The sequence below is a fragment of the Oncorhynchus masou genome, chromosome 32 (assembly GCF_036934945.1).
Source record: "Oncorhynchus masou masou isolate Uvic2021 chromosome 32, UVic_Omas_1.1, whole genome shotgun sequence".
Taxonomy (NCBI): Eukaryota; Metazoa; Chordata; class Actinopteri; order Salmoniformes; family Salmonidae; genus Oncorhynchus; species Oncorhynchus masou.
This window is the reverse complement of record NC_088243.1, coordinates 8,728,560-8,745,055: the sequence shown is the minus strand read 5'-3', so window position 1 is coordinate 8,745,055 and position 16,496 is coordinate 8,728,560. Positions and strand designations below refer to the sequence as shown.

Here is a 16,496-nt window from a genome sequence, read left to right as displayed (position 1 = left end):
GTCTGCCTCCCTATGTCCTACCTGCCTCTGCCTGCCCGCCCGCCCGCCTGCCTGCCTGCCCAACTGCAGGCCTCCCGGCGAGGCAAAGCCAGGGTACGCAGTAGGACTTGCAGCCCCTACCTACCATTCTCCCGAAGTGAACCATTTTATAACAAGCACATAGCCAGTTGCAAAAAAAAATCTTTCAATGCCTGGCAATGTTCGCTGTCTATTGTGCTTAAAGGTGACATCATCAAACATAGCTTGAAGACATCCTGCTTTACCGCCAACACTATCAGAGTTTAAATCAGCCAAGATTGCTATTGGATTTGCTCTGTTTGTGTCCTACCTTGAGGCCAAAATTCAGTTCTTGTTTTCTGTAAGCAGGAAGTCACCCCACTCTGTACGATGATGTCATCTTGCTTAAGGTACCTTTAAGCCAAGGTATTTTCTTTCTAATGAGTGGTGACACACAACATTACAAGCTCAGAATGGAATTTGAACCTTCTACCTTGTAGGTCAGCTTTGGTGAAACGGACTTTATTAGAGAAGAAGAACAGAAAGTGAAAAACGATAAAACAAGGTTAGTAGGTGGCCAATGATTGTCGGGTTAATAAAGCCAGCCCTTTACTAACAGGGACATGCCCCTTAACTTCTCTAAGGAAGGGGTCAGGGGTCAGGGCTATGCTACCATGACAACCAAAAATAAGGGACGGATGAAATAGATGGGGACAGTACAGCGAAAACAATGCAAATGGATATGAATGGGAGATGATGATGAACCTATGGAGACAATGTATATGTGTCACTTCAACACATTAGCATGGGCTCTGGACAATCGGTTTAGCTACATGTTAACCTGTTCAGTCATTACACATTATTCAGAGGCACTTTGTTAAAAACAGTCATATTTAAGTGGAAATTCAACAAGAAATAACATACAGACATCTGCATTGAAACCTGCATATGAATTGGAATGTTTACATTTTACATGGATTTTTTCAAATGTATTCAATCAATCTTAATTAGGTATTTATTTACATGTTTTTTTTCATGTATAGTCTACCCGAAGCATAATGGGACAATTGCTGCTCAAGAATGATGAGAACACAAAGGTTAGCATGAATATGTTTTATCATGAAGGGATGAGGACAAACGACACAAGATGATTTAAGGATGACATCAGACACAAGGATAGACAGTGAAAACACATAACATTGTTTTATTAGAGAGTTGACCTCGTGTTTCCCCCGGGCCTGCAGTTCAGTCCCCCAACGCTTCCATCCACCTATGACCTGAGGCATCGGCGCCATCTAGTGAGGGGTTTCCTCGATTACACTAATCTATGCCAAGTAGACCTGTCCCTATTGACTAGTTACCACAGCCACAAAGTCTGAATTGACCATATAATTCAGGAAAATAAATAATTTAGCGTTTTGGTATTCATTTAAGGTGAGGTTTAGGCATACGGTTAGCAGTGTGGTTAAGGTAGCCTCTGCCGAGTCCCAAACTACCGGGAAACGGAATGAGAGCCTGTGAAGCAAATTCCGGTTTTGGACGTTAACAAGGCAAAACTCCTCCTCCACATTTACTGAATTGGTTGAACAGGGATCTAGTTTCAGCCATTTCTTTTACACTTGCTTGTTAAGAAGAGAAATTGTAGAAATATAAATCATCTTTAACTATAAATATGACTCTGGTTGTGGTAACTAGTGACAACCAACATGAAGTCCCTAAAAATGGTGAGTTAAGGTAGTAAAGTTACAAACTAATCCGTGTTTTTTTTTTGTGGGGCAAAATAAGCAACTTACTTGTTAAAGTGTGAGTGTAAAGAAGCACTATCGCAAACATACAAATGTGAGCTCTCATCTGAACATGAATAAATAGCCATCTTTAATTAGGCGACTTAGCGCTGAGATAAATACAAGTGGTGCGAATAGCATGGTCACACTAGCCTACCCTATTCACAACCAATCACAAATCAATATGACAGTTGAAATATAATATTGTCATGCAGTTTTAACTTGGGGATCAAACAGTGGACTTCTACATTAAATTACAACAGTCAGCAAAGTTACAGGTCATTAGGGGTCATCACTGGTTACCACAGCCACAAAGACTTCATGTTGGTTGTTCTGGAGTGTGCGCTCCGACTGTATGTCATTTGTTGCATTGTAGTTTGTTGCATTGTAGTTCCCGCACATTGTTTGGCATAATCCATTCTGATAGTTGGGGGAGTTGTTGATTGCGTATAGACAATGTGCTGTTGCTTCAGCTCTCAGGTATTGGATTAAGCTGTGTGAGTCTGTTTTGATGTTTTGACCTTGTAGCCATTAGGTTGCTACTACTAAGTACTTTGGGACTATTAATGATATCTTTTTTTTTCAACTTGAAACCTGGACTGTAAATTCGTAAATATTGTCATCACTGTGGGCCTAAAATACTGTTAATAAAATCATTTATTTTTGATTACACTACTCTGTCTGTTGTCCCACTGTGTGCTCCAAAACCCAACGAACTAGGCAGCCATTAGTCTGGACTGTTCAATTCATACAATTTGCAAATATTTGAGCCAAAAACTAAATGTGAACACATTCTCATAATCACTCACAGATAAAACAAAATGACAACAAACAAAAAAGAAATGATATGAATGTGATACAACTGACATGTCACACATACAGGTGTTTACACTGTCATCTGTAATGAGGGGGAAACTTATGGGGACATTAATATTGTGTTACAGATATATACTCCACAATAGTCATAATGTCAACGTATATTAGGTTTATATTGCACCGTTGTGTGGCTCTCTGATATGGTAATTTCCAAATAAGAAAAAAAAAATAAACAAATTCACAACGGAGATGTTGAAATTGAAAGCAGAACAAAAGAAACAACAGCCTCCAGGTAAAACATGTACATGAAACAAATTGATTCACATGCAAGAAATAATGATCAATAAAAACTGAGCAAAAACTATATTAACAAACAACGTTTTTTTTTTTTTAAACGATCAAGGTGAAGAGCCAAGAGTGTTGTAGCAATAATTGTTAATTGGAATGATATTTGATGCTATAGTGTAAAAATATTTCAACAGTCCGTCGTCTCACTGATGTACACAGAATATTTGAAACACTAAACTAACGGAAACCTACGGACATTTAGTTTCTGACTGGAGCTTTCATATGCCTCCATATATAGATGTTACAATTCTTATTCTCTATAGTCGAAGCGGCAGGTAGCCTAGTGGTTAGAGCGTTGGGCCAGTAACCGAGAGGTTGCTGGATTGAATCCCCGAGCTGAGAAAGTTTTTTAAAAATCTGTTTTTCTGAACAAGGCCATTTGAAACCCACTGTTCTCCTGGTCGGCTGTCATTGTAAATAAGAATTTGTCCTTAACTGACTTGCCTTGCTAAATAAAAAATACGTAGTTGTATTGTTGCTTGGTAAGAATAGCTGTGATTCTATTTCTATTATGTTGGGCATATACTATGTTATATCAACATATAGCTAATTGTATTTATGATAAGTACTTATTATACAGAACAAAATACTAATTAAAACTCCTAACAATTATGGTACATGCCCATACAATCGAATGTTGAGTATACTGGTCGCTCCCTGTGATGTACCTACAGAAACACTCCTGTGCTAGCTGCCCCGATGTTTGAAAGATGTCTTTCATGTTGTTCTGAAACATGACTGTAATTATGAATAATGATGAGCTCCTAAAACACCAATAGTTTTGATGCTGAAATTACATCATAAACGTGTGACCAATCTGGCTGATAAGAGCTGGGTCTGGGTTGTGGCTAGATGGAGTACAGCTACGGACCAAAAGTTGCATGTTTGTGTCGCATCGGGGACAACTGTAGCATTTTAGTTAACCCAAACCGTAACTCCTTTCCTAACCTTAACCTAATCCTCCTAACCTGCTGCGTTAATTCTCCTAACCTGCTGCGTTAATTCTCCTAACCTGCTGCGTTAATTCTCCTAACCTGCTGCGTTAATTCTCCTAACCTGCTGCGTTAATTCTCCTAACCTGCTGCGTTAATTCTCCTAACCTGCTGCGTTAATTCTCCTAACCTGCTGCGTTAATTCTCCTAACCTGCTGCGTTAATTCTCCTAACCTGCTGCGTTAATTCTCCTAACCTGCTGCGTTAAATCACTTCTGACCATAGCTGTACTCCATCTAGCCAAAACCATGGGATTGGAGCTCAAGGTTGAAGTTGTCCCTCACCATAGATCTAGGGTCAGATGTCCCAACTCCTTACTTTATAATTTAGGATGAATAAATACTATCTAAGGCACTGCATCTAAGTGCTAGAAGTGTCACTACAGATCCTGGTACGATTCCAGGCTGTATCACAACCGGCTGTGATTGGGAGTCCCATAGGATGGTGAGTGAGATGACCAGAAGGGTTAGTAGGACGGACGGGGGAGGGTAAGGAACGAGGGAGGTGAAGGTACTGTTGGAGAAAAGGAGAAAGAATGGGCTGCCTGAACTGTCCTTGTAGTTTGAGTTTAAGTTGAAGTCTGAGTCGGACATGGTTTTGAGGGAGGGTGTACCTTCGCATCCGCGCTCGATCTGCCCGCTGCGGAACAGCGCGTCCTGGAGGAGGTCAGGGAGGCGGCCGTTGAGGTCCACTGAGGCCAGGCAGCCCTGGAAACCGTCCCTGGATGCCACCAGCTTGGGCAGGCTACCGTACATACCAGGGCCCAGCCCAGCGATAAACAGGTCACCTGGAGGGAGGAGGACCCCGACATGTACTGACAGTCTAGCTTCATCACTAAGTACTTTATTTGACTGTTCTGGTGGTCAAATAAATCTTTTATAGTCCTGTATCTGTAAATAAATATGATAGAAATAAATAAAATGTAAAATACTCTAAGAATTCATCTTAACCAACCAAGGTGAACGTGTGTAACTCAACACCAGAATAGTCCACTAAAGCTGTAGCTCTAGGACCTGGATATTCAGGTCTCAGGCAAGGTTAGTCACAATCAACCTCCACCTGTCAGGTCACTGAACCACCTCTGTTATATAGTCTACCTGTCAGGTCAATAAACTCCCTCTGTTATATACTCTACCTGTCAGGTCAATAAACTCCCTCTGTTATATAGTCTACCTGTCAGGTCACTGAACCACCTCTGTTATATACTCTACCTGTCAGGTCAATAAACTCCCTCTGTTATATAGTCTACCTGTCAGGTCAATATACTCCCTCTGTTATATACTCTACCTGTCAGGTGAATAAACTCCCTCTGTTATATACTCTACCTGTCAGGTCAATAAACTCCCTCTGTTATATACTCTACCTGTCAGGTCAATAAACTCCCTCTGTTATATACTCTACCTGTCAGGTGAATAAACTCCCTCTGTTATATACTCTACCTGTCAGGTCAATAAACTCCCTCTGTTATATACTCTACCTGTCAGGTCAATAAACTCCCTCTGTTATATACTCTACCTGTCAGGTCAATAAACTCCCTCTGTTATCAATAAACTCTGTTATATACTCTACCTGTCAGGTCAATAAACTCCCTCTGTTATATACTCTACCTGTCAGGTCAATAAAGACCCTCTGTTATATACTCTACCTTCAGGTCGAGGTTCTTGTTATATGACCACCTGACTGGTTGTTGGCGTCCACCTTCAGAGTGTGAATGTTGCTGTTGTCAAGTGATGACCACATTGTGCCACTGGTTGTCATATATAGCCCGGTCGCTGTTGCCTTTGATGACATTGGGCCCATTGCCAAGATCAAACACATCTGTTATATAGGTTACCCTGGTCACTGAATAGAACACCTGTTGTACCGATAGAGGTGGTGCAGCAGGGGAGATGTTATAGTGGAGTGGTTGGTCTGATTAGAATATGTCAAAAACATTCATCCATTCTGTTATATATCTAGAGATACAGATGTCGGATCCAATTTGAAACTCTTTTGTAGCAGTCTCGGAACAGTTATGAATATCATCTACCTGTCGCTTGCTCAATAAAGCACAAACAGTTATGAATAACTGTCTTACTATTCAGGTATATGTATTTTAACAGTATGTAAAATGTACAAACAAGTGTATCTGAAATACAACCATACATATCAACAACCTTTGGTTTTTATAATAATAATAATAACTAATAACACAATAGATAATGGTGTCCACTACAACATATCCGAAATACAGACATACAGTAGGCTACACCTAAAACTATAGTCTAATGTAGCCTTTCAAAACTAATCACATATACAGGCCTATAATATCACATGTAAAGACAAGATGAAATTGAGAATAGTACGGAAGCAAACGGAATGAAGTGCAATGGCGCATGAAAGAGGATTTGATTTTAAAGGCCAAAAAACACCCCAAAAAGAGATCAACAGTAGCCTATATATTATTGAAAAATAGGAATGGAAAGATAGGGGGAGGTAGGGAAAGATAGGGGGAGGTAGGGAAAGATAGGGGGAGGTAGGGAAAGATAGGGGGAGGTAGGGAAAGATAGGGGGATGTAGGGAAAGATAGGGGGATGTAGTGAAAGATAGGGGGAGGTAGGGAAAGATAGGGGAGGTAGGGTTAGGGGAGGTAGGGAAAGATAGGGGAGGTAGGGAAAGATATGTAGTGAAAGATAGGGGGATGTCGGATCTAATTAGATACTCTTTTGTAGGGAAAGATAGGGTCAAGGTAGGGAAAGCTTATATATCATAGTCAGGAAAGATAGGGGGAGGTTGAAAGATACTCTAGGGAAAGATAGGGGTCAGGTAGGGAAGAATATAGGGAAAGATAACTCCTCTGTAGGGAAAGATAGGCCTATATGTATTTTAACAGTAAGGGGGAGGTAGGGAAAGAAATGTAGGGAAAGAAGTTATATGAAAGATAGGGGAGGTAGGGAAAGATAGGGGGAGGTCAGGGAAAGATAGGGGGAGGTAGTCTGTTATATAATAATAAGATAGGGACTAGGGATAATAGGGGGACAATAGATAAGGTAGGGAAAGATGGGGACTAGGGAAAGATAGGGGAGGTAGGGAAAGATAGGGGGAGGTAGGGAAAGATAGGGGAGGTAGGGAAAGATAGGGGAGGTAGGGAATGATAGGGGGAGGTAAAACTAATAGGGAAAGATAGGGGGAGGCCTAGGGAAAGATTCAGGTAGTGAAAGACAGGGGAGATGAAATTAGGGAAAGATAGGGGGAGGTAGGGAAGATAGGGGGAGGTAGGGATTGATAGGGCCACTGGTAGGGAAAGATAGGGGGAGGAGAAAGATAGGGGATTAGGGAAAGATAGGGAGGTAAAAGATAGGGGGAGGTAGGAAAGAGATCAAGATCAAAGATATTAGGTAGGAAAAATAGGGGGAGGGTAGGGAAAGATAGGGGGAGGTAGGGAAAGATAGGGGAGGTAGGGAAAGATAGGGGAGGTAGGGAAAGATAGGGGGAGGTAGGGAAAGATAGGGGGAGGTAGGAAAGAAAGAGGGAAAGATAGGGGAGGTAGGGAAAGATAGGGGAGGTAGGGAAAGATAGGGGGAGGTAGGGAAAGATAGGGGGAGGTAGGGAAAGATAGGGGAGGTAGTGAAAGATAGGGGGAGGTAGGGAAAGATATGGGTAGGTAGGGAAGAGATAGGGGGAGGTAGTGAAAGAAAGGGATAGGGGGATTAGGTAGGGAAAGATAGGGGGAGGTAGTAGGGGGTTAGGGAAAGATAGGGGGAGGTAGTGAAAGATAGGGGGAGGTAGGGAAAGATAGGGTGAGGTAGGGAAAGATAGGGAGAGGAAGGGAAATATAATTTGATAGGGAGGATAGGGGAGGTAGTGAAAGATAGGGGGAGGTCAGGAAAGATACGGGGGGAGGTAGGGAGAGATAGGGGTAGGTAGGGAAATATAGGGGGTAAGGGAAAGATGGGGGAGGCAGGGAAATATAGGGGAGGTAGGGAAAGATTGGAGGATGAAGGGAAAGACAGGGAGAGGTAGGGGAATAAAAGGCAAAATAGGGGGGGGTAGGGAAAGATATGGGTAGGTAGGGAAAGATAGGGAAAGATAGTGGATGTAGGGAAGGATAGGGGGAGGTAGGGAAAGATAGTGGATGTAGGGAAAGATAGGGGAGGTAGGGAAATAAAAGGAAAATAGCAGGAGGTGGGAAAGATAAAAGTCCACTAAAGATAAGGAGGTAGGGACAAACTATAGTCCAATGTAGGAACTAATCACATATAGGGGAGGTAGGGAAGGGAAAGATAGGGGGAGGTAGGGAAGATAGGGGAGGTAGGGGAAAAAGGGGAGGTAGGGAAAAATAGGGGGAGGTAGGGAAAATAAAGGGGGAAGGTAAAAGATAGGAGGAGGAAAAGATATTGATGGGAGGGGGAGGAAGGGAAAGATAAGGGGGGAGGTAGGGAAAGATAAGGGGGAAAGGAAAGATAGAAGGAGGTAAGGAAAGGTAGGAGGAGGTAGGTAAAGATAGGGAAAGATAGTGGATGTAGGGAAGGATAGGGGAGGTAGGGAAAGATAGTGGATGTAGGGAAAGATAGGGGGAGGTAGGGAAATAAAAGGAAAAATAGCAGGAGGTGGGAAAATATAAGGGGAAGGTAAGGAAAGATAGGAGGAGGTAGGGACAGAAGGGGAGGTAGGGAAAATAGGGGGAGGTAGGGAAAGGTAGGGGGAGGTAGGGAAAATAGGGAGGTAGGGGAATAAAAGGAAAAATAGCAGGAGGTAGGAAAAGATAAGGGGGGTAGTAAAAGATATGGGAGGTAGGGGAGGAAGGGAAAGATAAGGGGGAGGAAGGGAAAGATAAGGGGGAGGTAAGGAAAGATAGAAGGAGGTAAGGAAAGGTAGGAGGAGGTAGGTAAAGAAAGGAGGGGTATGGAAAGATATGGAAAATAGTGGGAGGTAGGGAAAGATAGGGGTAGGTAGGGAGAAATAGGGGGATAAAGGGAAAGACAGGGAGAGGTAGGGAAAGGTAGGGGGGGAGGTAGGGAAAGATAGGGGGGGTAGGGAAAGATAGGGGGAGGGAAAGATAGGGGGAGGATAGGGAAAGATAGGGGGGAGGTAGGGAAAGATAGGGGGAGGTAGGGAAAGATAGGGGGGTAGGGAAAGATAGGGGAGGAAGGGAAAGATAGGGGAGGTAGGGAAAGATAGATCGGGGAGGTAGGGAAATAAAAGGAAAAATAGCGGGAGGTGTGAAAATATAAGGGGAAGGTAAGGAAAGATAAGGAGGTAGGGACAGATAGGGGAGGTAGGGAAAGGTAGGGGGAGGTAGGGAAAGGTAGGGGGAGGTAGGGAAAGATAGGGGGAGGTAGGGAAAGATATGGAAAGATGGGGGGAGGTAGGAAAGATGGGGGGAGGTAGGGAAAGATAGGAGGATGAAGGGAAAGACAGGGAGAGGTAGGGAAAGATATGGGAGGTAGGGGAGGAAGGGAAAGATAAGGGGGAGATAAGGGCGTGGTAAGGAAAGATAGGATGAGGTAGCGACAGATAGGGGAGGTAGGGAAAGGTAGGGGGAGGTGAGGAAAGATAGGGGGAGGACAAATAGGGGAGGTAGTGAAAGATAGGGGAGGTAGGAGAGATAGGGGCAGGTAGGGAAAGATAGGGAAAGTTAGTGAGTGGGAGGGAAATATAAGGAAAGTTAGGGTGAGGTAGGGAAATATAGGAGAGGTAGGGAAAGATAGGGGGAGGTAGGGAAAGGTAGGGGAGGTAGGGAAAGATAGCGGGAGGTAGGGAAAGATAGGGGGATGAAGGGAAAGATAGGGGAGGTAGTGCGTAGGTGGGGGAGATAGTGGCAGGCAGAGGTCAAAGGGCAGTGTGGTTTACTCCTGCCGACTCTATCATATATGTGCCTGGGTCAGCCGCTGGACCAATACAGGCCCTGAGGCCTATCTTTCCACTTATACTGCCCATTGGAAGGCACAAAACATTGTCAAAGACTTTAGTCACCCAAGTCAAGACTGTCCCTCCCCTTTGTTTTTACAATGCCTGTACTAATGTGTACCTCTGCACATTTGTACATTCTTCCACTGCAAATCTACCATTCCAGTGTTTTACTTGCTATATTGTATTTACTTTGCCACCATGGCCTTTTTTTTGCCTTTACCTCCCTTATCTCACCTCATTTGCTCACATCGTATATAGACTTGTTTCTACTGTATTATTGACTGTATGTTTGTTTTACTCCATGTGTAACTCTGTGTCATTGTATGTGTCGAACTGCTTTGCTTTATCTTGGCCAGGTCGCAATTGTAAATGAGAACTTCTTCTCAACTTGACTACCTGGTTAAATAAAGGTGAAATAAAAAATAAATAAAAAATCAAACATTGTGTATTGGCGTTCTTCGTTTGTCGAAAGAGAGTCGGACCGAAATGCAGCGTGTTGGTTACTCATGTCTTTTGATGAAACAAATGACGATTACATGAAAATACTGAGACAAATACAAAACAACAAAACGGAACGTGAAACCTAAGTACAGCCTATCTGGTGAAACTCCACAGAGACAGGAACAATCACCCACGAAATACACAGTGAAACCCAGGCTACCTAAATACGGTTCCCCATCAGAGACAACAAGAATCACCTGACTCTGATTGAGAACTGCCTCAGGCAGCCAAACCTAAACTAAACACACCCCTAATCAACCACAATCCCAATGCCTACAAAAACCCCAATACGACAACACAATAACATAAACCCATGTCACACCCTGGCCTGACCAACTAATTAACTGACAGAACCCCCCCCCCCACTAAGGTGCGGACTCCCGGACGCACCTCAAAACCACAGGGAGGGTCCGGGTGGGCGTCCGTCCATGGTGGCGGTTCCGGCTCGGGACGTGGACCCCACTCCATTAATGTCATAGTTCCTCCCCTACGCGTCCTGGGATAATCCACCCTCGCCGCCGACCATGGCCTAGTAGTCCTCACCCAGAACCCCACTGGACTGAGGGGCAGCTCGGGACAGAAGGGCAGCTCGGGACAGAGGGGAAGCTCAGGACAGAGGGGCAGCTTGGAACAGAGGAAGCCCAGCACTGAGAGGAAGCCCAGCACTGAAAGGAAACCCAGCACTGAGAGGAAGCCCAGGCCAGGCAGTTGAATCCGGCAGATCCTGGCTGGCTGGCAGTTCTGGCAGATCCTGGCTGACTAGCAGATCTGGAAGAGTCTGGTCGACTGGCAGATCTGGAAGAGTCTGGTCGACTGGCAGATCTGGAAGAGTCTGGTCGACTGGCAGATCTGGAAGAGTCTGGCCGACTGGCAGATCTGGAAGAGTCTGGCCGACTGGCAGATCTGGAAGAGTCTGGCCGACTGGCAGATCTGGAAGAGTCTGGCCGACTGGCAGATCTGGAAGAGTCTGGCCCACTGGCAGATCTAGAAGAGTCTGGTTGACTGGCAGATCTGGAAGAGTCTGGCTGACTGGCAGATCTGGAAGAGTCTGGCCGACTGGCAGATCTGGAAGAGTCTGGCCGACTGGCAGATCTGGAAGAGTCTGGCCCACTGGCAGATCTAGAAGAGTCTGGTTGACTGGCAGATCTGGAAGAGTCTGGCTGACTGGCAGATCTGGCAGAGTCTGGCTGACTGGCAGATCTGGAAGAGTCTGGCTGACTGGCGGATCCTGGCAGACTGACGGCTCTGGCTGCTTCATGCTGACTGACGGCTCTGGCTGCTCCATGCTGACTGGCGGCTCTGGCTGCTCCATGCAGATTGACGGCTCTGGCGGCTTCTTACATACTGACAGCTCTGGCTGCTCCATGCAGACTGGCAGCTCTGGCTGCTCCATGCAGACTGGCAGCTCTGGCTGCTCCATGCAGACTGGCAGCTCAGGCTGCTCCATGCAGACTGGCAGCTCAGGCTGGGAACAGGCAGGAGGCTCCGGCAGCGCTGTAGAGGAGGAAGGCTCTAGGAGCGCTGAACAGGCGGGAGACTCCGACAGCGCAGGAGAGGAGAAAAGCTCCGACAGCGCAGGAGAGGCGAGGCGCACTGTAGGCCTGATGCGTGGTGCTGGCACTGGTGGTATTGGGCCGAGGACACGCACAGGAAGCCTGGTGCGGGGAGCTGCTACCGGAGGGCTGGGGTGTGGAGGTGGTACTGGATAGACCGGACCATGCAGGCGCACTGGAGCTCTTGAGCACCGAGTCTGCCCAACCTTACCCGGTTGAATGCCAGTGCGGCAAGGTGGAATAGCCCGCACTGGGCTATGTAGGCGAACCGGAGACACCGAGCGCAAGGCTGGTACCACGTAAGCCGGCCCAAGGAGACGCAATGGGGACCAGATGCGTAGAGCCGGCTTCATGGCATTTGGCTCGACGCTCAATCTAGCCCGGCCGATACGCGGAGCTGAAATATACCGCCCCCGGCTATGCACCCGCACTGGGGACACCGTGCGCACCACTGCATAACACGGTGCCTGCCCGGTCTCTCTAGCCCCCCGGTAAGCACAGGGAGTTTGCGCAGGTCTCCTACCTGGCGTAGCCATACTCCCTGTAAGCCCCCCCAATAAATTTTTGGGGCTGATTCCCGGGCTTCCATCCACGTCGCCTTGCTGCCTACTCATACCAGCGCCTCTCCGCTTTAGTCGCCTCTAGTTCCTCCTTGGGGCGGCGATATTCACCAGGCTGAGCCCAGGGTCCTTTTCCGTCCAGTTCTTCCTCCCATGTCCAATTCTCCAAGTGGTGCAGCCTCTTCCACTGAAGCTGCTTCTGTTGCCTCTTCTGTGGCTCCTGCCTGTTAACACTCTGCTCGGTCCGTGTGTGGTGGGTGATTCTGTAACAGCGTTCTTTGTTTGTCGAAAGAGAGTCGGACCGAAATGCAGCGTGTTGGTTACTCATGTCTTTTAATGAAACAAATGACGATTACATGAAAATACTGAGACAAATACAAAACAACAAAACGGAACGTGAAACCTAAGTACAGCCTATCTGGTGAAACTACACAGAGACAGGAACAATCACCCACGAAATACACAGTGAAACCCAGGCTACCTAAATACGGTTCCTCACACCCTGGCCTGACCAACTAATTAACTAAAACACAAAATACTTAGACCAAGGCGTGACACATTGACTCTGACTCGGTATCGGTATCCCCTTTATCTCGCCTCATTATTATTTAATTTGATTGTGTTACTTTTTATTTCATTTCTTACTTTAGTTTATTTAGTCAATATTTTCTTAACTCTATTTCTTGAACTGTATTCGGTGCATGCGACCAATAAAATTAGATTTAATTTGCATATGAAATAAAACAACTGATAAATTATTATTTATTTTTTTACAGAGAAACACATCTAACCTCTAAAAATGTCCATTTATTAAAGTCCACATATGCATTTACACAAGACACTGTGGCCTGCACGTAGCCGGGACATATCCTACATGAGCTACTTGAACTGGTGCCCAGTTGCCCTGCAGTCTAAGGTACAATGTAGGTATGGTGCATTGAATTCAATCAGCTCTTCCAGTTGACACTAATGGTGATTCTACATATTTCTTCAGGTATTCAAATTCTCCTGCTGTCGGATTATTTTCCTCCTGCGGCAAAATGGGTCAAATCAAGATCCGACTTCTGTATTCGTTAGAGTCACTTACTGTGGTGACAATATGCTTCTGTGATAACATCCCTGTGTACCTATTGTCTTTCATAGTGGTGCTGGAACAAAAGGAAAGTCAACAAGGAAAGTCTAACACCAGGTGGGATCCCACTCACCCTTTAACCAGCTCCACAGCGATGAAGTCGTTGCCGTCTCCACTGTTGAACAGTATGAATCCGTCGGGCGAGGTGGTTTTGAACTGAAAGAAGAGGTGCATGGTGGTGTAGGCATGCAGGGTGGCCAGGCTCAGGTAGCTGCTCTTAGACTTGAAGGTCACAGGGTCAGCGATGATGGAGCGCATGCCAAAGCGGGCGTTGAGCTCACAGAAGTCGATGTCTCCGTTCTTACAGAGATCTATATACAGCATACCGTTGAACCTGGAGTAAGTCGAGTGGGGAATAAATATATTATCTGATGCATGTAAACAGAGAAACCCCTATCTTGTTCACAGGAAGGGACCTGTCGTTCGCTAGAGACAAAGTTATCAACACCTGCTGAAGTAAAGCCAAACATAACAGCCATGTTACATGATTTAGATAGGCTTTCTCCAGAACAGATATCATTTCAACAACGTCAACATATTCCATCGGATGGCATAGTTGTCACATTCAAATCTTCTTGCATTGCCTGTAAAGCGTTTGTAAACTGTTGTGTCTTTATGGGTGAAATAAAGATGATATATATTATATAGCAGAAATAATACAACAAAGAATATAACAAAGTATATAACAACGTACAGTTTGGCAAAAAAGTATTTCGTCAGCCACCAATTGTGCAAGTTCTCCCACTTAAAAAGATGAGAGACACCTGTAATTTTCATTATAGGTTCACTTCAACTATGAAAGACAAAATGAGGGAAAAAATCCAGAAAATCACATTGTAGGATTTTAAATGAATTTATTTGCAAATTATGGTGGAAAATAAGTATTTAAAACAAATTATATGACAAAGTATATGACAAAGTATATGACAAAGAATCTGACAAAGTTTAAAACAAAGTATATCACAAAGTATATAACAGAGTATATGATAAAGTATATAACAAAGAATATGGGCAAAGAGGAACCTGAGACTCTGTAGGTGTCCAATGAAGCTAGAGGGAATGGTCGAGACGAAGCGCCTCTCCGTCATGATGCCCGTCTCGATGTTGTGGAACTCCAAACGGGTGTGGTCGCCCGCCATCTGGCCTGGAGTAGAGGATGGGGTGGAAAGAAAGAAAACAAGATAGAAACAGAAACAGCGGAAACAGCGTCTGATACGAACACAAAGGGATTTAAATAGCTGGTGAATATTGGCCAGTACAATATGGTTCAATACAACATAATACTACAAATTAATTAACTTCATGCAAGAACAATTCAGACCTATTAATTAATGTCAACAGTTCATAGTCACCCTTCTCTAATAATGACTTAAAAAAAGCATAAGAAAACACTGAAAGGATAGTTAATCTTAATTAGCAAATTATGTGTAATTCATGTCATCCTTAAACTGTGCCAGAACACCATTACATGTCACCAATACAATCAGTGGCAGATGAGGGACTTTTTCTCCAGGTTTGGGGTCACTTCCATTTCAATTCAGGAAGTAGATTGAACTTCCAATTCCAATTCTCTTCCATGCTTTTCAATTAGGTGAATTTGGAATTGGAATCTGCTTAACTTTCTGAATTGACTGGAGTTGAAATGAAGCAGACCCCTTGTTTCTCTCAGACTGTAGATGATATAATACCTTCTGCTATGTCATCATCCACCGTGAGCTTGTAGGTTTTTCCCCGGCGGACCACGCGCACCGTATGCCACTCATTATCATTGAGTTTTTGCCCAGCATACAGGGTCTCGGGTCCCTTGCCTGAGAACGATGGTTGGTCACAAAGTTAAAGTCATCCTGCGTCACCAACCAAACCTTGGCTTTCCACCTTCCAATAGGGCCTTTTTCAATAGAGGAGGCGATATAATGAGCTTATTTATAACCACTCAAAGTAGCAGGGTAATTGAAGGCGTATATTGCAGATGATGATAGCAGAGCTGCTTGACATGTCAAACTGACTTGTCTTCTGATTCATTTAAATTTGGGATCATTTGAGCATCTTATTTTTCGTCACTTTTAAAATTGCATAATGTGGAAAGCAAAGGTTTGGTTATATTTAGGAAATAAATAGTTCAGGTACTGTTTTAAAAAGCAACAACGAGTACTTTTCTTCTAAAACAATATTTATTCAATCATGATTGCACACTGGACTAGCACCTTGTTTGCGAAAATGTACGATTTTAAATATGTATTGAGCAGAAAAACACTGCAGTCAATGCAACAATTACACAGCTTTTACCCTTCATAGTGACTCGAAATCCCTTCCATTATTCCAAATCAGTGTGTGTGCGTGTGTGTGTGTGTGTGTAAGTGTGTGTTCCCACCCTGTCATGTGTGTGTGTAAGTGTGTGTTCCCACCCTGTCATTTGTGTGTGTGTGTGTGTGTGTGTGTTCTCACCCTGCCATGGGTGTGTGTGTGCTGTTCATTTGAAGTCAGCACAAACAGAGTATGCCAGACAGAAGCAGACGAGCACAGAGCCCCTGGAGGGATGCTGCATTGATTTGGACAGTTTCTTGTTTCCTTCTGCTGTCAGTTGGCAGTGTTAAAACCCTGATTTTTTTTGTTTTGCAAGCTGCAGATATTGGGTCCAGTATTGGTGGAGTATGTTCATTATTTTAGTCTATTTTAGTCTTCACATTATTTTCACTAAAGCACGTAATATTACTCATAACTAAGACATACTTTAATGTATGGCTCTTTTATAACAAAGGCTATTTGAGACCATCCTGATGTTATCTGTTGTTTGTCCTGAAATGCCATAGCTATTTCCTTCATTAATTAGCCCCAGACATTATAGGTAGAGCCTGACCGATATGGGATTTTGCGATCCGATTCCGATAAAAAAAATCACTGTTAACCGATATATCTGCCAA

General features: G+C 44.3%; 1 pseudogene; it reads right to left on the bottom strand.

The window, feature by feature from the left end:
• Positions 1-5,584: 5,584 nt before the first annotated feature.
• LOC135526889 (neurexin-3a-like) overlaps positions 5,585-16,496 on the bottom strand; it is a 264,933-nt pseudogene continuing 254,021 nt past the window's right edge.